The 19,514-nt window shown below is 51.9% G+C and overlaps 18 non-coding genes and 2 pseudogenes across 18 annotated transcripts; all 20 read right to left on the reverse strand.

Moving 5' to 3' along the window:
* Positions 1-737: 737 nt before the first annotated feature.
* Positions 738-856, reverse strand: LOC142654402 (5S ribosomal RNA). Its single transcript, XR_012849024.1, has one exon. It is a non-coding gene; the product is annotated as a 5S ribosomal RNA (ribosomal RNA).
* Positions 857-1,425: 569 nt separating this feature from the next.
* LOC142654965 (5S ribosomal RNA) lies at positions 1,426-1,545 on the reverse strand. The gene has a single exon (XR_012849294.1). It is a non-coding gene; the product is annotated as a 5S ribosomal RNA (ribosomal RNA).
* An 874-nt stretch (positions 1,546-2,419) lies between these two features.
* LOC142655084 (5S ribosomal RNA) lies at positions 2,420-2,538 on the reverse strand (annotated as a pseudogene).
* Positions 2,539-3,717: 1,179 nt separating this feature from the next.
* Positions 3,718-3,836, reverse strand: LOC142654775 (5S ribosomal RNA). The gene has a single exon (XR_012849114.1). It is a non-coding gene; the product is annotated as a 5S ribosomal RNA (ribosomal RNA).
* A 569-nt stretch (positions 3,837-4,405) lies between these two features.
* On the reverse strand, positions 4,406-4,525 carry LOC142654966 (5S ribosomal RNA). Its single transcript, XR_012849295.1, has one exon. It is a non-coding gene; the product is annotated as a 5S ribosomal RNA (ribosomal RNA).
* Positions 4,526-5,406: 881 nt separating this feature from the next.
* On the reverse strand, positions 5,407-5,525 carry LOC142654251 (5S ribosomal RNA). Its single transcript, XR_012848952.1, has one exon. It is a non-coding gene; the product is annotated as a 5S ribosomal RNA (ribosomal RNA).
* Positions 5,526-6,690: 1,165 nt separating this feature from the next.
* On the reverse strand, positions 6,691-6,809 carry LOC142654787 (5S ribosomal RNA). The gene has a single exon (XR_012849125.1). It is a non-coding gene; the product is annotated as a 5S ribosomal RNA (ribosomal RNA).
* Positions 6,810-7,378: 569 nt separating this feature from the next.
* On the reverse strand, positions 7,379-7,498 carry LOC142654967 (5S ribosomal RNA). Its single transcript, XR_012849296.1, has one exon. It is a non-coding gene; the product is annotated as a 5S ribosomal RNA (ribosomal RNA).
* Positions 7,499-8,379: 881 nt separating this feature from the next.
* Positions 8,380-8,498, reverse strand: LOC142653152 (5S ribosomal RNA). Its single transcript, XR_012848092.1, has one exon. It is a non-coding gene; the product is annotated as a 5S ribosomal RNA (ribosomal RNA).
* A 1,178-nt stretch (positions 8,499-9,676) lies between these two features.
* LOC142653163 (5S ribosomal RNA) lies at positions 9,677-9,795 on the reverse strand. Its single transcript, XR_012848103.1, has one exon. It is a non-coding gene; the product is annotated as a 5S ribosomal RNA (ribosomal RNA).
* A 569-nt stretch (positions 9,796-10,364) lies between these two features.
* Positions 10,365-10,484, reverse strand: LOC142654968 (5S ribosomal RNA). The gene has a single exon (XR_012849297.1). It is a non-coding gene; the product is annotated as a 5S ribosomal RNA (ribosomal RNA).
* An 881-nt stretch (positions 10,485-11,365) lies between these two features.
* LOC142654870 (5S ribosomal RNA) lies at positions 11,366-11,484 on the reverse strand. Its single transcript, XR_012849204.1, has one exon. It is a non-coding gene; the product is annotated as a 5S ribosomal RNA (ribosomal RNA).
* Positions 11,485-12,649: 1,165 nt separating this feature from the next.
* On the reverse strand, positions 12,650-12,768 carry LOC142654793 (5S ribosomal RNA). The gene has a single exon (XR_012849130.1). It is a non-coding gene; the product is annotated as a 5S ribosomal RNA (ribosomal RNA).
* Positions 12,769-13,337: 569 nt separating this feature from the next.
* Positions 13,338-13,457, reverse strand: LOC142654969 (5S ribosomal RNA). The gene has a single exon (XR_012849298.1). It is a non-coding gene; the product is annotated as a 5S ribosomal RNA (ribosomal RNA).
* An 881-nt stretch (positions 13,458-14,338) lies between these two features.
* LOC142653175 (5S ribosomal RNA) lies at positions 14,339-14,457 on the reverse strand. Its single transcript, XR_012848115.1, has one exon. It is a non-coding gene; the product is annotated as a 5S ribosomal RNA (ribosomal RNA).
* A 1,165-nt stretch (positions 14,458-15,622) lies between these two features.
* Positions 15,623-15,741, reverse strand: LOC142654794 (5S ribosomal RNA). Its single transcript, XR_012849131.1, has one exon. It is a non-coding gene; the product is annotated as a 5S ribosomal RNA (ribosomal RNA).
* A 569-nt stretch (positions 15,742-16,310) lies between these two features.
* On the reverse strand, positions 16,311-16,430 carry LOC142654971 (5S ribosomal RNA). Its single transcript, XR_012849300.1, has one exon. It is a non-coding gene; the product is annotated as a 5S ribosomal RNA (ribosomal RNA).
* An 874-nt stretch (positions 16,431-17,304) lies between these two features.
* Positions 17,305-17,423, reverse strand: LOC142655085 (5S ribosomal RNA; annotated as a pseudogene).
* A 1,119-nt stretch (positions 17,424-18,542) lies between these two features.
* Positions 18,543-18,661, reverse strand: LOC142654795 (5S ribosomal RNA). The gene has a single exon (XR_012849132.1). It is a non-coding gene; the product is annotated as a 5S ribosomal RNA (ribosomal RNA).
* Positions 18,662-19,230: 569 nt separating this feature from the next.
* LOC142654972 (5S ribosomal RNA) lies at positions 19,231-19,350 on the reverse strand. The gene has a single exon (XR_012849301.1). It is a non-coding gene; the product is annotated as a 5S ribosomal RNA (ribosomal RNA).
* Between the last annotated feature and the right edge of the window lie 164 nt (positions 19,351-19,514).

Below are 19,514 nucleotides of genomic sequence, written 5' to 3' on the forward strand. Positions count from 1 at the left end.
AACAGGGCAGCTCCAAGGCAACGATTGCACCTGCAATGGGTGACTTTTATATGTTTGCTGTTTTCTTTTACTTTACCTTGGGCTACTGTGGGCGGCTACATACTTGTTTGCAGCGTTTTGTCTTGCAACTGTGGAAAAACATATATATTCTGCCCTTTTGACACAAACGCAGCAAAAAGCCAGAGAAAATGCACCTCGTGAACGTACCCTTGCATTGTGCAAGTTACCCAGCTTTGCCAGGCTCCTGAAAGGCAAATCGGCCCAGTTGTGCCACAATTTGGGGGGATTGATGTGAGTAGAAATGGCTTTTAGCAGATCGCTATTACAGCTTGGCGTGGCACGTTAGCCAGCTGCTTTCCCAGGACTCTGAAGGCAAATGTGCCCAGCTATGCTGCAGTGTGGAGGATTGATCACTGGCAAACTAGGCAGGGCTCTTCACGCCCCAGCTTTCCCAGGCTCAGGACTTGCAAATGGGACTAATTATGCTGCCATATGAGAGGTGGGCATTTATCAGTGCATGACTAGGCAGGTCAGTCATTTTGCATTTTGGGAAAGCTGGGTAGCAACCTCTGGGCCCAAATGTGATGGATGAAATATTGGTTGTATAAAAAGCAAGAATTGAAAAGGGCAAGTGAGAGAAAGCAAATGAAAAGCGGTAAGTGTGCGGCTAAAAAAGTCAATGGGAAAAAGACATTGAGGACAGCGACCATTGCTTGTTGCAGCGAGGAAAAGCAAAAAGCCTACAGCACCTGGTATTCCCAGGCGGTCTCCCATCCAAGTACTAACCAGGCCTGACCCTGCTTAGCTTCCAAGATCAGACGAGATTGGGCGCATTCAGGGTGGTGTGGCCGTAGGCGGAGACAGGCCTCTCATTCACTGCTCTTCTACTTTCCAGTCTGGCTCTTGCCAGTGCTGAACACTGGGCCTATTTCTTCTATCCTTTGGCTTGATTTTTCGCTCGATTAACTGTCAGCAGCGTGGCACACCTAGGCGGCACACCTGGCCAGCCCCATGGCACCCACATGCCAAAGTCTCCTGCCTGTCGTTTTTCAAGGCCAAAGCAGGAAGTCAGCCCCTTTCCTCCTTCCTCACACTCGAGTCACCTAGTGGGCTGCATGCACTGACCAACTGAAAGGGTCAGTTGCACAAACTTCTCTGCAGAGAGAGAAATTACTTCTGTTGGCCGACCGTCGGCTCAAGCCATCCCCTGGGCATCTGCTGAAAGCCTGGTCTCTTTTAACTCTATCATTTACATGTGTCAGGCTACAGGGGCAGTGAGGCCTTTTAGCTGGGGCACGCAGCTAGATAGTAGGCCGGTGCGGTCGCCTAGTGGTATGGCCGTTGGCAGCCACTGGGCCCAGAGCCGGAGATCCTGGAAGGATGGAAATGACAAAAACAGGAAGATACAGCCGAGAAAAAAAATACAGTCTACAGCACCCGGTATTCCCAGGAGGTCTCCCATCCAAGTACTGTCCGAGCCCGACCCCGCTTTGCTTCCGAGATCGGACGAGATCGGGCGTATTCAGGGTGGTGTGGCCGGTAGACGCAGCTGACCTCTTCTCCACCACCCTCATTTGTTCAAAGCCCAGTCAGCCTGGCCCTGGCCGGCACGTGGCCAAATTGGTGCGTGCACCAAAGACTCGCCAGCAGGTAACGCTCACCTGCGGCACAGTGGCAGACGCCATTAGGAGCTCAGGGTGCGCACACATGAGCCCTCCATCCCTTTGACGAGCGTCGGTTGCCATTGCCAGCCGGGCATGGAAAAACGCAGCACGCCTAGAAACTTTCAGTCCATGGATACCGGCATAGCACCACTCCGGCCCAACAGGGGGCGGCTGTTTCCGAAGGACCAATGCGACGACCGCAAGGGCTGGCAGGGGGAATACAGCCGACAGGTGTTGTTGACTAATGAAACAGCTGCCACAGCAGTGCTGAGCAGCGGGTGTCTTTTAAAAAGCCTCAGTGCAGGCTTTTCGACAGGCTAACAATGGAATGAGGGTGTGAAAGAGAGAGCAAGCTCGGCCAGGAAGGTGGGATGGAGCCAGGTGTACGGGAAACAATTAGGGAAGGATGTGAGCTGGTGGTGGTGAGTGATTGGAAGCGGCTTTCAGCGCGCTTCCCTTTCCTACGCTGCGTTGTCTGCAAACGTGTGCTGCTTTCGTGACGATGTCAGTCAGCCTGCAGGTTAACACTGAGTGCCCCCAGTCCTGCAAGGGGCGCTGTTACTATTGAAATTCAGCCTTGTATTAAAAGCAGTAATGCTGGTGGTGGCCACCATGCTGATAAGGAGGACAGGGATTTTGCGAGCATTCAAAAGCGCAAAAGAGAAAGCTCAGGAAAAGAAGCAAGTGTGCAGTTGAAAAAGTCAATGGGAAAAAGGCATTGAGGACAGCGACCATTGCTTGTTGCAGTGAGGAAAAGCAAAAAGCACCTGGTATTCCCAGGCGGTCTCCCATCCAAGTACTAACCAGGCCTGACGCTGCTTAGCTTCCGAGATCAGACGAGATTGGGCGCATTCAGGGTGGTGTGGCCGTAGGCAGAGACAGGCAGAGACAGGCAGAGACAGGCAGAGACAGGCAGAGACAGGCAGAGACAGGCAGAGACAGGCCTCTCACTCACTGCTCTTCTACTTCACAGCACGCCTTTTTCCAGGGCTCAACACTAGCCCCTTTCCATTTTCTTCACTTTTATATCCCTTAAAGTGAAGCTAAACCTGAAAAATAAAATACATTTTAAAAAAACATTCAAAACAAAAAACAAATAGATGTATGACTACACTTGTAAAAAGGTCCCCTAGAAATGAGTCTGCTGCAGCCTCCTCCATGTGCGGCTGGAGACCTGCTGCTATGAGCAGTGTGCACCAGCATGGCCTCACTGCTGAGACGTTCTTTTTGGGCCAAGGGGGCGGGGCTTAGTCTCCATTCACTCCAATGGAGTGTGTAAGCTGGCCAATGCTGAAGGACCTGAAACAGGGCAGCTCCAAGGCAACGATTGCACCTGCAATTGGTGACTTTTATATGTTTGCTGTTTTCTTTTACTTTACCTTGGGCTACTGTGGGCGGCTACTGTGGGCGGCTACATACTTGTTTGCAGCGTTTTGTCTTGCAACTGTGGAAAAACATATATATTCTGCCCTTTTGACACAAACGCAGCAAAAAGCCAGAGAAAATGCACCTCGTGAACGTACCCTTGCATTGTGCAAGTTACCCAGCTTTGCCAGGCTCCTGAAAGGCAAATCGGCCCAGTTGTGCCACAATTTGGGGGGATTGATGTGAGTAGAAATGGCTTTTAGCAGATCGCTATTACAGCTTGGCGTGGCACGTTAGCCAGCTGCTTTCCCAGGACTCTGAAGGCAAATGTGCCCAGCTATGCTGCAGTGTGGAGGATTGATCACTGGCAAACTAGGCAGGGCTCTTCACGCCCCAGCTTTCCCAGGCTCAGGACTTGCAAATGGGACTAATTATGCTGCCATATGAGAGGTGGGCATTTATCAGTGCATGACTAGGCAGGTCAGTCATTTTGCATTTTGGGAAAGCTGGGTAGCAACCTCTGGGCCCAAATGTGATGGATGAAATATTGGTTGTATAAAAAGCAAGAATTGAAAAGGGCAAGTGAGAGAAAGCAAATGAAAAGCGGTAAGTGTGCGGCTAAAAAAGTCAATGGGAAAAAGACATTGAGGACAGCGACCATTGCTTGTTGCAGCGAGGAAAAGCAAAAAGCCTACAGCACCTGGTATTCCCAGGCGGTCTCCCATCCAAGTACTAACCAGGCCTGACCCTGCTTAGCTTCCAAGATCAGACGAGATCGGGCGCATTCAGGGTGGTGTGGCCGTAGGCGGAGACAGGCCTCTCATTCACTGCTCTTCTACTTTCCAGTCTGGCTCTTGCCAGTGCTGAACACTGGGCCTATTTCTTCTATCCTTTGGCTTGATTTTTCGCTCGATTAACTGTCAGCAGCGTGGCACACCTAGGCGGCACACCTGGCCAGCCCCATGGCACCCACATGCCAAAGTCTCCTGCCTGTCGTTTTTCAAGGCCAAAGCAGGAAGTCAGCCCCTTTCCTCCTTCCTCACACTCGAGTCACCTAGTGGGCTGCATGCGCTGACCAACTGAAAGGGTCAGTTGCACAAACTTCTCTGCAGAGAGAGAAATTACTTCTGTTGGCCGACCGTCGGCTCAAGCCATCCCCTGGGCATCTGCTGAAAGCCTGGTCTCTTTTAACTCTATCATTTACATGTGTCAGGCTACAGGGGCAGTGAGGCCTTTTAGCTGGGGCACGCAGCTAGATAGTAGGCCGGTGCGGTCGCCTAGTGGTATGGCCGTTGGCAGCCACTGGGCCCAGAGCCGGAGATCCTGGAAGGATGGAAATGACAAAAACAGGAAGATACAGCCGAGAAAAAAAATACAGTCTACAGCACCCGGTATTCCCAGGAGGTCTCCCATCCAAGTACTGTCCGAGCCCGACCCCGCTTTGCTTCCGAGATCGGACGAGATCGGGCGTATTCAGGGTGGTGTGGCCGGTAGACGCAGCTGACCTCTTCTCCACCACCCTCATTTGTTCAAAGCCCAGTCAGCCTGGCCCTGGCCGGCACGTGGCCAAATTGGTGCGTGCACCAAAGACTCGCCAGCAGGTAACGCTCACCTGCGGCACAGTGGCAGACGCCATTAGGAGCTCAGGGTGCGCACACATGAGCCCTCCATCCCTTTGACGAGCGTCGGTTGCCATTGCCAGCCGGGCATGGAAAAACGCAGCACGCCTAGAAACTTTCAGTCCATGGATACCGGCATAGCACCACTCCGGCCCAACAGGGGGCGGCTGTTTCCGAAGGACCAATGCGACGACCGCAAGGGCTGGCAGGGGGAATACAGCCGACAGGTGTTGTTGACTAATGAAACAGCTGCCACAGCAGTGCTGAGCAGCGGGTGTCTTTTAAAAAGCCTCAGTGCAGGCTTTTCGACAGGCTAACAATGGAATGAGGGTGTGAAAGAGAGAGCAAGCTCGGCCAGGAAGGTGGGATGGAGCCAGGTGTACGGGAAACAATTAGGGAAGGAGGTGAGCTGGTGGTGGTGAGTGATTGGAAGCGGCTTTCAGCGCGCTTCCCTTTCCTACGCTGCGTTGTCTGCAAACGTGTGCTGCTTTCGTGACGATGTCAGTCAGCCTGCAGGTTAACACTGAGTGCCCCCAGTCCTGCAAGGGGCGCTGTTACTATTGAAATTCAGCCTTGTTTTAAAAGCAGTAATGCTGGTGGTGGCCACCATGCTGATAAGGAGGACAGGGATTTTGCGAGCATTCAAAAGCGCAAAAGAGAAAGCTCAGGAAAAGAAGCAAGTGTGCAGTTGAAAAAGTCAATGGGAAAAAGGCATTGAGGACAGCGACCATTGCTTGTTGCAGTGAGGAAAAGCAAAAAGCCTACAGCACCTGGTATTCCCAGGCGGTCTCCCATCCAAGTACTAACCAGGCCTGACCCTGCTTAGCTTCCGAGATCAGACGAGATCGGGCACATTCAGGGTGGTGTGGCCGTAGGCAGAGACAGGCCTCTCACTCACTGCTCTTCTACTTCACAGCACGCCTCTTTCCAGGGCTCAACACTAGCCCCTTTCCATTTTCTTCACTTTTATATCTCTTAAAGTGAAGCTAAACCTGAAAAATAAAATACATTTAAAAAAAACATTCAAAACAAAAAACAAATAGATGTATGACTACACTTGTAAAAAGGTCCCCTAGAAATGAGTCTGCTGCAGAAACAAGCAGTTTGCCTGACATCTAGCAGACCAAGAGGGAGTCCTTTCCTTCCTCTCAGCCTCCTCCATGTGCGGCTGGAGACCTGCTGCTATGAGCAGTGTGCACCAGCATGGCCTCACTGCTGAGACGTTCTTTTTGGGCCAAGGGGGCGGGGCTTAGTCTCCATTCACTCCAATGGAGTGTGTAAGCTGGCCAATGCTGAAGGACCTGAAACAGGGCAGCTCCAAGGCAACGATTGCACCTGCAATGGGTGACTTTTATATGTTTGCTGTTTTCTTTTACTTTACCTTGGGCTACTGTGGGCGGCTACATACTTGTTTGCAGCGTTTTGTCTTGCAACTGTGGAAAAACATATATATTCTGCCCTTTTGACACAAACGCAGCAAAAAGCCAGAGAAAATGCACCTCGTGAACGTACCCTTGCATTGTGCAAGTTACCCAGCTTTGCCAGGCTCCTGAAAGGCAAATCGGCCCAGTTGTGCCACAATTTGGGGGGATTGATGTGAGTAGAAATGGCTTTTAGCAGATCGCTATTACAGCTTGGCGTGGCACGTTAGCCAGCTGCTTTCCCAGGACTCTGAAGGCAAATGTGCCCAGCTATGCTGCAGTGTGGAGGATTGATCACTGGCAAACTAGGCAGGGCTCTTCACGCCCCAGCTTTCCCAGGCTCAGGACTTGCAAATGGGACTAATTATGCTGCCATATGAGAGGTGGGCATTTATCAGTGCATGACTAGGCAGGTCAGTCATTTTGCATTTTGGGAAAGCTGGGTAGCAACCTCTGGGCCCAAATGTGATGGATGAAATATTGGTTGTATAAAAAGCAAGAATTGAAAAGGGCAAGTGAGAGAAAGCAAATGAAAAGCGGTAAGTGTGCGGCTAAAAAAGTCAATGGGAAAAAGACATTGAGGACAGCGACCATTGCTTGTTGCAGCGAGGAAAAGCAAAAAGCCTACAGCACCTGGTATTCCCAGGCGGTCTCCCATCCAAGTACTAACCAGGCCTGACCCTGCTTAGCTTCCAAGATCAGACGAGATCGGGCGCATTCAGGGTGGTGTGGCCGTAGGCGGAGACAGGCCTCTCATTCACTGCTCTTCTACTTTCCAGTCTGGCTCTTGCCAGTGCTGAACACTGGGCCTATTTCTTCTATCCTTTGGCTTGATTTTTCGCTCGATTAACTGTCAGCAGCGTGGCACACCTAGGCGGCACACCTGGCCAGCCCCATGGCACCCACATGCCAAAGTCTCCTGCCTGTCGTTTTTCAAGGCCAAAGCAGGAAGTCAGCCCCTTTCCTCCTTCCTCACACTCGAGTCACCTAGTGGGCTGCATGCACTGACCAACTGAAAGGGTCAGTTGCACAAACTTCTCTGCAGAGAGAGAAATTACTTCTGTTGGCCGACCGTCGGCTCAAGCCATCCCCTGGGCATCTGCTGAAAGCCTGGTCTCTTTTAACTCTATCATTTACATGTGTCAGGCTACAGGGGCAGTGAGGCCTTTTAGCTGGGGCACGCAGCTAGATAGTAGGCCGGTGCGGTCGCCTAGTGGTATGGCCGTTGGCAGCCACTGGGCCCAGAGCCGGAGATCCTGGAAGGATGGAAATGACAAAAACAGGAAGATACAGCCGAGAAAAAAAATACAGTCTACAGCACCCGGTATTCCCAGGAGGTCTCCCATCCAAGTACTGTCCGAGCCCGACCCCGCTTTGCTTCCGAGATCGGACGAGATCGGGCGTATTCAGGGTGGTGTGGCCGGTAGACGCAGCTGACCTCTTCTCCACCACCCTCATTTGTTCAAAGCCCAGTCAGCCTGGTCCTGGCCGGCACGTGGCCAAATTGGTGCGTGCACCAAAGACTCGCCAGCAGGTAACGCTCACCTGCGGCACAGTGGCAGACGCCATTAGGAGCTCAGGGTGCGCACACATGAGCCCTCCATCCCTTTGACGAGCGTCGGTTGCCATTGCCAGCCGGGCATGGAAAAACGCAGCACGCCTAGAAACTTTCAGTCCATGGATACCGGCATAGCACCACTCCGGCCCAACAGGGGGCGGCTGTTTCCGAAGGACCAATGCGACGACCGCAAGGGCTGGCAGGGGGAATACAGCCGACAGGTGTTGTTGACTAATGAAACAGCTGCCACAGCAGTGATGAGCAGCGGGTGTCTTTTAAAAAGCCTCAGTGCAGGCTTTTCGACAGGCTAACAATGGAATGAGGGTGTGAAAGAGAGAGCAAGCTCGGCCAGGAAGGTGGGATGGAGCCAGGTGTACGGGAAACAATTAGGGAAGGAGGTGAGCTGGTGGTGGTGAGTGATTGGAAGCGGCTTTCAGCGCGCTTCCCTTTCCTACGCTGCGTTGTCTGCAAACGTGTGCTGCTTTCGTGACGATGTCAGTCAGCCTGCAGGTTAACACTGAGTGCCCCCAGTCCTGCAAGGGGCGCTGTTACTATTGAAATTCAGCCTTGTATTAAAAGCAGTAATGCTGGTGGTGGCCACCATGCTGATAAGGAGGACAGGGATTTTGCGAGCATTCAAAAGCGCAAAAGAGAAAGCTCAGGAAAAGAAGCAAGTGTGCAGTTGAAAAAGTCAATGGGAAAAAGGCATTGAGGACAGCGACCATTGCTTGTTGCAGTGAGGAAAAGCAAAAAGCCTACAGCACCTGGTATTCCCAGGCGGTCTCCCATCCAAGTACTAACCAGGCCTGACCCTGCTTAGCTTCCGAGATCAGACGAGATCGGGCGCATTCAGGGTGGTGTGGCCGTAGGCAGAGACAGGCCTCTCACTCACTGCTCTTCTACTTCACAGCACGCCTCTTTCCAGGGCTCAACACTAGCCCCTTTCCATTTTCTTCACTTTTATATCCCTTAAAGTGAAGCTAAACCTGAAAAATAAAATACATTTTAAAAAAACATTCAAAACAAAAAACAAATAGATGTATGACTACACTTGTAAAAAGGTCCCCTAGAAATGAGTCTGCTGCAGAAACAAGCAGTTTGCCTGAAATCTAGCAGACCAAGAGGGAGTCCTTTCCTTCCTCTCAGCCTCCTCCATGTGCGGCTGGAGACCTGCTGCTATGAGCAGTGTGCACCAGCATGGCCTCACTGCTGAGACGTTCTTTTTGGGCCAAGGGGGCGGGGCTTAGTCTCCATTCACTCCAATGGAGTGTGTAAGCTGGCCAATGCTGAAGGACCTGAAACAGGGCAGCTCCAAGGCAACGATTGCACCTGCAATTGGTGACTTTTATATGTTTGCTGTTTTCTTTTACTTTACCTTGGGCTACTGTGGGCGGCTACTGTGGGCGGCTACATACTTGTTTGCAGCGTTTTGTCTTGCAACTGTGGAAAAACATATATATTCTGCCCTTTTGACACAAACGCAGCAAAAAGCCAGAGAAAATGCACCTCGTGAACGTACCCTTGCATTGTGCAAGTTACCCAGCTTTGCCAGGCTCCTGAAAGGCAAATCGGCCCAGTTGTGCCACAATTTGGGGGGATTGATGTGAGTAGAAATGGCTTTTAGCAGATCGCTATTACAGCTTGGCGTGGCACGTTAGCCAGCTGCTTTCCCAGGACTCTGAAGGCAAATGTGCCCAGCTATGCTGCAGTGTGGAGGATTGATCACTGGCAAACTAGGCAGGGCTCTTCACGCCCCAGCTTTCCCAGGCTCAGGACTTGCAAATGGGACTAATTATGCTGCCATATGAGAGGTGGGCATTTATCAGTGCATGACTAGGCAGGTCAGTCATTTTGCATTTTGGGAAAGCTGGGTAGCAACCTCTGGGCCCAAATGTGATGGATGAAATATTGGTTGTATAAAAAGCAAGAATTGAAAAGGGCAAGTGAGAGAAAGCAAATGAAAAGCGGTAAGTGTGCGGCTAAAAAAGTCAATGGGAAAAAGACATTGAGGACAGCGACCATTGCTTGTTGCAGCGAGGAAAAGCAAAAAGCCTACAGCACCTGGTATTCCCAGGCGGTCTCCCATCCAAGTACTAACCAGGCCTGACCCTGCTTAGCTTCCGAGATCAGACGAGATCGGGCGCATTCAGGGTGGTGTGGCCGTAGGCGGAGACAGGTCTCTCATTCACTGCTCTTCTACTTTCCAGTCTGGCTCTTGCCAGTGCTGAACACTGGGCCTATTTCTTCTATCCTTTGGCTTGATTTTTCGCTCGATTAACTGTCAGCAGCGTGGCACACCTAGGCGGCACACCTGGCCAGCCCCATGGCACCCACATGCCAAAGTCTCCTGCCTGTCGTTTTTCAAGGCCAAAGCAGGAAGTCAGCCCCTTTCCTCCTTCCTCACACTCGAGTCACCTAGTGGGCTGCATGCGCTGACCAACTGAAAGGGTCAGTTGCACAAACTTCTCTGCAGAGAGAGAAATTACTTCTGTTGGCCGACCGTCGGCTCAAGCCATCCCCTGGGCATCTGCTGAAAGCCTGGTCTCTTTTAACTCTATCATTTACATGTGTCAGGCTACAGGGGCAGTGAGGCCTTTTAGCTGGGGCACGCAGCTAGATAGTAGGCCGGTGCGGTCGCCTAGTGGTATGGCCGTTGGCAGCCACTGGGCCCAGAGCCGGAGATCCTGGAAGGATGGAAATGACAAAAACAGGAAGATACAGCCGAGAAAAAAAATACAGTCTACAGCACCCGGTATTCCCAGGAGGTCTCCCATCCAAGTACTGTCCGAGCCCGACCCCGCTTTGCTTCCGAGATCGGACGAGATCGGGCGTATTCAGGGTGGTGTGGCCGGTAGACGCAGCTGACCTCTTCTCCACCACCCTCATTTGTTCAAAGCCCAGTCAGCCTGGCCCTGGCCGGCACGTGGCCAAATTGGTGCGTGCACCAAAGACTCGCCAGCAGGTAACGCTCACCTGCGGCACAGTGGCAGACGCCATTAGGAGCTCAGGGTGCGCACACATGAGCCCTCCATCCCTTTGACGAGCGTCGGTTGCCATTGCCAGCCGGGCATGGAAAAACGCAGCACGCCTAGAAACTTTCAGTCCATGGATACCGGCATAGCACCACTCCGGCCCAACAGGGGGCGGCTGTTTCCGAAGGACCAATGCGACGACCGCAAGGGCTGGCAGAGGGAATACAGCCGACAGGTGTTGTTGACTAATGAAACAGCTGCCACAGCAGTGATGAGCAGCGGGTGTCTTTTAAAAAGCCTCAGTGCAGGCTTTTCGACAGGCTAACAATGGAATGAGGGTGTGAAAGAGAGAGCAAGCTCGGCCAGGAAGGTGGGATGGAGCCAGGTGTACGGGAAACAATTAGGGAAGGAGGTGAGCTGGTGGTGGTGAATGATTGGAAGCGGCTTTCAGCGCGCTTCCCTTTCCTACGCTGCGTTGTCTGCAAACGTGTGCTGCATTCGTGACGCTGTCAGTCAGCCTGCAGGTTAACACTGAGTGCCCCCAGTCCTGCAAGGGGCGCTGTTACTATTGAAATTCAGCCTCGTATTAAAAGCAGTAATGCTGGTGGTGGCCACCATGCTGATAAGGAGGACAGGGATTTTGCGAGCATTCAAAAGCGCAAAAGAGAAAGCTCAGGAAAAGAAGCAAGTGTGCAGTTGAAAAAGTCAATGGGAAAAAGGCATTGAGGACAGCGACCATTGCTTGTTGCAGTGAGGAAAAGCAAAAAGCCTACAGCACCTGGTATTCCCAGGCGGTCTCCCATCCAAGTACTAACCAGGCCTGACGCTGCTTAGCTTCCGAGATCAGACGAGATCGGGCGCATTCAGGGTGGTGTGGCCGTAGGCAGAGAAAGGCCTCTCACTCACTGCTCTTCTACTTCACAGCACGCCTCTTTCCAGGGCTCAACACTAGCCCCTTTCCATTTTCTTCACTTTTATATCTCTTAAAGTGAAGCTAAACCTGAAAAATAAAATACATTTAAAAAAAACATTCAAAACAAAAAACAAATAGATGTATGACTACACTTGTAAAAAGGTCCCCTAGAAATGAGTCTGCTGCAGAAACAAGCAGTTTGCCTGACATCTAGCAGACCAAGAGGGAGTCCTTTCCTTCCTCTCAGCCTCCTCCATGTGCGGCTGGAGACCTGCTGCTATGAGCAGTGTGCACCAGCATGGCCTCACTGCTGAGACGTTCTTTTTGGGCCAAGGGGGCGGGGCTTAGTCTCCATTCACTCCAATGGAGTGTGTAAGCTGGCCAATGCTGAAGGACCTGAAACAGGGCAGCTCCAAGGCAACGATTGCACCTGCAATGGGTGACTTTTATATGTTTGCTGTTTTCTTTTACTTTACCTTGGGCTACTGTGGGCGGCTACATACTTGTTTGCAGCGTTTTGTCTTGCAACTGTGGAAAAACATATATATTCTGCCCTTTTGACACAAACGCAGCAAAAAGCCAGAGAAAATGCACCTCGTGAACGTACCCTTGCATTGTGCAAGTTACCCAGCTTTGCCAGGCTCCTGAAAGGCAAATCGGCCCAGTTGTGCCACAATTTGGGGGGATTGATGTGAGTAGAAATGGCTTTTAGCAGATCGCTATTACAGCTTGGCGTGGCACGTTAGCCAGCTGCTTTCCCAGGACTCTGAAGGCAAATGTGCCCAGCTATGCTGCAGTGTGGAGGATTGATCACTGGCAAACTAGGCAGGGCTCTTCACGCCCCAGCTTTCCCAGGCTCAGGACTTGCAAATGGGACTAATTATGCTGCCATATGAGAGGTGGGCATTTATCAGTGCATGACTAGGCAGGTCAGTCATTTTGCATTTTGGGAAAGCTGGGTAGCAACCTCTGGGCCCAAATGTGATGGATGAAATATTGGTTGTATAAAAAGCAAGAATTGAAAAGGGCAAGTGAGAGAAAGCAAATGAAAAGCGGTAAGTGTGCGGCTAAAAAAGTCAATGGGAAAAAGACATTGAGGACAGCGACCATTGCTTGTTGCAGCGAGGAAAAGCAAAAAGCCTACAGCACCTGGTATTCCCAGGCGGTCTCCCATCCAAGTACTAACCAGGCCTGACCCTGCTTAGCTTCCAAGATCAGACGAGATCGGGCGCATTCAGGGTGGTGTGGCCGTAGGCGGAGACAGGCCTCTCATTCACTCCTCTTCTACTTTCCAGTCTGGCTCTTGCCAGTGCTGAACACTGGGCCTATTTCTTCTATCCTTTGGCTTGATTTTTCGCTCGATTAACTGTCAGCAGCGTGGCACACCTAGGCGGCACACCTGGCCAGCCCCATGGCACCCACATGCCAAAGTCTCCTGCCTGTCGTTTTTCAAGGCCAAAGCAGGAAGTCAGCCCCTTTCCTCCTTCCTCACACTCGAGTCACCTAGTGGGCTGCATGCGCTGACCAACTGAAAGGGTCAGTTGCACAAACTTCTCTGCAGAGAGAGAAATTACTTCTGTTGGCCGACCGTCGGCTCAAGCCATCCCCTGGGCATCTGCTGAAAGCCTGGTCTCTTTTAACTCTATCATTTACATGTGTCAGGCTACAGGGGCAGTGAGGCCTTTTAGCTGGGGCACGCAGCTAGATAGTAGGCCGGTGCGGTCGCCTAGTGGTATGGCCGTTGGCAGCCACTGGGCCCAGAGCCGGAGATCCTGGAAGGATGGAAATGACAAAAACAGGAAGATACAGCCGAGAAAAAAAATACAGTCTACAGCACCCGGTATTCCCAGGAGGTCTCCCATCCAAGTACTGTCCGAGCCCGACCCCGCTTTGCTTCCGAGATCGGACGAGATCGGGCGTATTCAGGGTGGTGTGGCCGGTAGACGCAGCTGACCTCTTCTCCACCACCCTCATTTGTTCAAAGCCCAGTCAGCCTGGCCCTGGCCGGCACGTGGCCAAATTGGTGCGTGCACCAAAGACTCGCCAGCAGGTAACGCTCACCTGCGGCACAGTGGCAGACGCCATTAGGAGCTCAGGGTGCGCACACATGAGCCCTCCATCCCTTTGACGAGCGTCGGTTGCCATTGCCAGCCGGGCATGGAAAAACGCAGCACGCCTAGAAACTTTCAGTCCATGGATACCGGCATAGCACCACTCCGGCCCAACAGGGGGCGGCTGTTTCCGAAGGACCAATGCGACGACCGCAAGGGCTGGCAGGGGGAATACAGCCGACAGGTGTTGTTGACTAATGAAACAGCTGCCACAGCAGTGCTGAGCAGCGGGTGTCTTTTAAAAAGCCTCAGTGCAGGCTTTTCGACAGGCTAACAATGGAATGAGGGTGTGAAAGAGAGAGCAAGCTCGGCCAGGAAGGTGGGATGGAGCCAGGTGTACGGGAAACAATTAGGGAAGGAGGTGAGCTGGTGGTGGTGAATGATTGGAAGCGGCTATCAGCGCGCTTCCCTTTCCTACGCTGCGTTGTCTGCAAACGTGTGCTGCATTCGTGACGCTGTCAGTCAGCCTGCAGGTTAACACTGAGTGCCCCCAGTCCTGCAAGGGGCGCTGTTACTATTGAAATTCAGCCTCGTATTAAAAGCAGTAATGCTGGTGGTGGCCACCATGCTGATAAGGAGGACAGGGATTTTGCGAGCATTCAAAAGCGCAAAAGAGAAAGCTCAGGAAAAGAAGCAAGTGTGCAGTTGAAAAAGTCAATGGGAAAAAGGCATTGAGGACAGCGACCATTGCTTGTTGCAGTGAGGAAAAGCAAAAAGCCTACAGCACCTGGTATTCCCAGGCGGTCTCCCATCCAAGTACTAACCAGGCCTGACCCTGCTTAGCTTCCGAGATCAGACGAGATCGGGCGCATTCAGGGTGGTGTGGCCGTAGGCAGAGACAGGCCTCTCACTCACTGCTCTTCTACTTCACAGCACGCCTCTTTCCAGGGCTCAACACTAGCCCCTTTCCATCTTCTTCACTTTTATATCCCTTAAAGTGAAGCTAAACCTGAAAAATAAAATACATTTAAAAAAAACATTCAAAACAAAAAACAAATAGATGTATGACTACACTTGTAAAAAGGTCCCCTAGAAATGAGTCTGCTGCAGAAACAAGCAGTTTGCCTGACATCTAGCAGACCAAGAGGGAGTCCTTTCCTTCCTCTCAGCCTCCTCCATGTGCGGCTGGAGACCTGCTGCTATGAGCAGTGTGCACCAGCATGGCCTCACTGCTGAGACGTTCTTTTTGGGCCAAGGGGGCGGGGCTTAGTCTCCATTCACTCCAATGGAGTGTGTAAGCTGGCCAATGCTGAAGGACCTGAAACAGGGCAGCTCCAAGGCAACGATTGCACCTGCAATGGGTGACTTTTATATGTTTGCTGTTTTCTTTTACTTTACCTTGGGCTACTGTGGGCGGCTACATACTTGTTTGCAGCGTTTTGTCTTGCAACTGTGGAAAAACATATATATTCTGCCCTTTTGACACAAACGCAGCAAAAAGCCAGAGAAAATGCACCTCGTGAACGTACCCTTGCATTGTGCAAGTTACCCAGCTTTGCCAGGCTCCTGAAAGGCAAATCGGCCCAGTTGTGCCACAATTTGGGGGGATTGATGTGAGTAGAAATGGCTTTTAGCAGATCGCTATTACAGCTTGGCGTGGCACGTTAGCCAGCTGCTTTCCCAGGACTCTGAAGGCAAATGTGCCCAGCTATGCTGCAGTGTGGAGGATTGATCACTGGCAAACTAGGCAGGGCTCTTCACGCCCCAGCTTTCCCAGGCTCAGGACTTGCAAATGGGACTAATTATGCTGCCATATGAGAGGTGGGCATTTATCAGTGCATGACTAGGCAGGTCAGTCATTTTGCATTTTGGGAAAGCTGGGTAGCAACCTCTGGGCCCAAATGTGATGGATGAAATATTGGTTGTATAAAAAGCAAGAATTGAAAAGGGCAAGTGAGAGAAAGCAAATGAAAAGCGGTAAGTGTGCGGCTAAAAAAGTCAATGGGAAAAAGACATTGAGGACAGCGACCATTGCTTGTTGCAGCGAGGAAAAGCAAAAAGCCTACAGCACCTGGTATTCCCAGGCGGTCTCCCATCCAAGTACTAACCAGGCCTGACCCTGCTTAGCTTCCAAGATCAGACGAGATCGGGCGCATTCAGGGTGGTGTGGCCGTAGGCGGAGACAGGCCTCTCATTCACTGCTCTTCTACTTTCCAGTCTGGCTCTTGCCAGTGCTGAACACTGGGCCTATTTCTTCTATCCTTTGGCTTGATTTTTCGCTCGATTAACTGTCAGCAGCGTGGCACACCTAGGCGGCACACCTGGCCAGCCCCATGGCACCCACATGCCAAAGTCTCCTGCCTGTCGTTTTTCAAGGCCAAAGCAGGAAGTCAGCCCCTTTCCTCCTTCCTCACACTCGAGTCACCTAGTGGGCTGCATGCACTGACCAACTGAAAGGGTCAGTTGCACAAACTTCTCTGCAGAGAGAGAAATTACTTCTGTTGGCCGACCGTCGGCTCAAGCCATCCCCTGGGCATCTGCTGAAAGCCTGGTCTCTTTTAACTCTATCATTTACATGTGTCAGGCTACAGGGGCAGTGAGGCCTTTTAGCTGGGGCACGCAGCTAGATAGTAGGCCGGTGCGGTCGCCTAGTGGTATGGCCGTTGGCAGCCACTGGGCCCAGAGCCGGAGATCCTGGAAGGATGGAAATGACAAAAACAGGAAGATACAGCCGAGAAAAAAAATACAGTCTACAGCACCCGGTATTCCCAGGAGGTCTCCCATCCAAGTACTGTCCGAGCCCGACCCCGCTTTGCTTCCGAGATCGGACGAGATCGGGCGTATTCAGGGTGGTGTGGCCGGTAGACGCAGCTGACCTCTTCTCCACCACCCTCATTTGTTCAAAGCCCAGTCAGCCTGGCCCTGGCCGGCACGTGGCCAAATTGGTGCGTGCACCAAAGACTCGCCAGCAGGTAACGCTCACCTGCGGCACAGTGGCAGACGCCATTAGGAGCTCAGGGTGCGCACACATGAGCCCTCCATCCCTTTGACGAGCGTCGGTTGCCATTGCCAGCCGGGCATGGAAAAACGCAGCACGCCTAGAAACTTTCAGTCCATGGATACCGGCATAGCACCACTCCGGCCCAACAGGGGGCGGCTGTTTCCGAAGGACCAATGCGACGACCGCAAGGGCTGGCAGGGGGAATACAGCCGACAGGTGTTGTTGACTAATGAAACAGCTGCCACAGCAGTGCTGAGCAGCGGGTGTCTTTTAAAAAGCCTCAGTGCAGGCTTTTCGACAGGCTAACAATGGAATGAGGGTGTGAAAGAGAGAGCAAGCTCGGCCAGGAAGGTGGGATGGAGCCAGGTGTACGGGAAACAATTAGGGAAGGATGTGAGCTGGTGGTGGTGAGTGATTGGAAGCGGCTTTCAGCGCGCTTCCCTTTCCTACGCTGCGTTGTCTGCAAACGTGTGCTGCTTTCGTGACGATGTCAGTCAGCCTGCAGGTTAACACTGAGTGCCCCCAGTCCTGCAAGGGGCGCTGTTACTATTGAAATTCAGCCTTGTATTAAAAGCAGTAATGCTGGTGGTGGCCACCATGCTGATAAGGAGGACAGGGATTTTGCGAGCATTCAAAAGCGCAAAAGAGAAAGCTCAGGAAAAGAAGCAAGTGTGCAGTTGAAAAAGTCAATGGGAAAAAGGCATTGAGGACAGCGACCATTGCTTGTTGCAGTGAGGAAAAGCAAAAAGCACCTGGTATTCCCAGGCGGTCTCCCATCCAAGTACTAACCAGGCCTGACGCTGCTTAGCTTCCGAGATCAGACGAGATTGGGCGCATTCAGGGTGGTGTGGCCGTAGGCAGAGACAGGCCTCTCACTCACTGCTCTTCTACTTCACAGCACGCCTTTTTCCAGGGCTCAACACTAGCCCCTTTCCATTTTCTTCACTTTTATATCCCTTAAAGTGAAGCTAAACCTGAAAAATAAAATACATTTTAAAAAAACATTCAAAACAAAAAACAAATAGATGTATGACTACACTTGTAAAAAGGTCCCCTAGAAATGAGTCTGCTGCAGCCTCCTCCATGTGCGGCTGGAGACCTGCTGCTATGAGCAGTGTGCACCAGCATGGCCTCACTGCTGAGACGTTCTTTTTGGGCCAAGGGGGCGGGGCTTAGTCTCCATTCACTCCAATGGAGTGTGTAAGCTGGCCAATGCTGAAGGACCTGAAACAGGGCAGCTCCAAGGCAACGATTGCACCTGCAATTGGTGACTTTTATATGTTTGCTGTTTTCTTTTACTTTACCTTGGGCTACTGTGGGCGGCTACTGTGGGCGGCTACATACTTGTTTGCAGCGTTTTGTCTTGCAACTGTGGAAAAACATATATATTCTGCCCTTTTGACACAAACGCAGCAAAAAGCCAGAGAAAATGCACCTCGTGAACGTACCCTTGCATTGTGCAAGTTACCCAGCTTTGCCAGGCTCCTGAAAGGCAAATCGGCCCAGTTGTGCCACAATTTGGGGGGATTGATGTGAGTAGAAATGGCTTTTAGCAGATCGCTATTACAGCTTGGCGTGGCACGTTAGCCAGCTGCTTTCCCAGGACTCTGAAGGCAAATGTGCCCAGCTATGCTGCAGTGTGGAGGATTGATCACTGGCAAACTAGGCAGGGCTCTTCACGCCCCAGCTTTCCCAGGCTCAGGACTTGCAAATGGGACTAATTATGCTGCCATATGAGAGGTGGGCATTTATCAGTGCATGACTAGGCAGGTCAGTCATTTTGCATTTTGGGAAAGCTGGGTAGCAACCTCTGGGCCCAAATGTGATGGATGAAATATTGGTTGTATAAAAAGCAAGAATTGAAAAGGGCAAGTGAGAGAAAGCAAATGAAAAGCGGTAAGTGTGCGGCTAAAAAAGTCAATGGGAAAAAGACATTGAGGACAGCGACCATTGCTTGTTGCAGCGAGGAAAAGCAAAAAGCCTACAGCACCTGGTATTCCCAGGCGGTCTCCCATCCAAGTACTAACCAGGCCTGACCCTGCTTAGCTTCCAAGATCAGACGAGATCGGGCGCATTCAGGGTGGTGTGGCCGTAGGCGGAGACAGGCCTCTCATTCACTGCTCTTCTACTTTCCAGTCTGGCTCTTGCCAGTGCTGAACACTGGGCCTATTTCTTCTATCCTTTGGCTTGATTTTTCGCTCGATTAACTGTCAGCAGCGTGGCACACCTAGGCGGCACACCTGGCCAGCCCCATGGCACCCACATGCCAAAGTCTCCTGCCTGTCGTTTTTCAAGGCCAAAGCAGGAAGTCAGCCCCTTTCCTCCTTCCTCACACTCGAGTCACCTAGTGGGCTGCATGCGCTGACCAACTGAAAGGGTCAGTTGCACAAACTTCTCTGCAGAGAGAGAAATTACTTCTGTTGGCCGACCGTCGGCTCAAGCCATCCCCTGGGCATCTGCTGAAAGCCTGGTCTCTTTTAACTCTATCATTTACATGTGTCAGGCTACAGGGGCAGTGAGGCCTTTTAGCTGGGGCACGCAGCTAGATAGTAGGCCGGTGCGGTCGCCTAGTGGTATGGCCGTTGGCAGCCACTGGGCCCAGAGCCGGAGATCCTGGAAGGATGGAAATGACAAAAACAGGAAGATACAGCCGAGAAAAAAAATACAGTCTACAGCACCCGGTATTCCCAGGAGGTCTCCCATCCAAGTACTGTCCGAGCCCGACCCCGCTTTGCTTCCGAGATCGGACGAGATCGGGCGTATTCAGGGTGGTGTGGCCGGTAGACGCAGCTGACCTCTTCTCCACCACCCTCATTTGTTCAAAGCCCAGTCAGCCTGGCCCTGGCCGGCACGTGGCCAAATTGGTGCGTGCACCAAAGACTCGCCAGCAGGTAACGCTCACCTGCGGCACAGTGGCAGACGCCATTAGGAGCTCAGGGTGCGCACACAT

Source organism: Rhinoderma darwinii, chromosome 5 (genome assembly GCF_050947455.1).
Source record: "Rhinoderma darwinii isolate aRhiDar2 chromosome 5, aRhiDar2.hap1, whole genome shotgun sequence".
In the NCBI taxonomy this organism is placed as follows: Eukaryota; Metazoa; Chordata; class Amphibia; order Anura; family Rhinodermatidae; genus Rhinoderma; species Rhinoderma darwinii.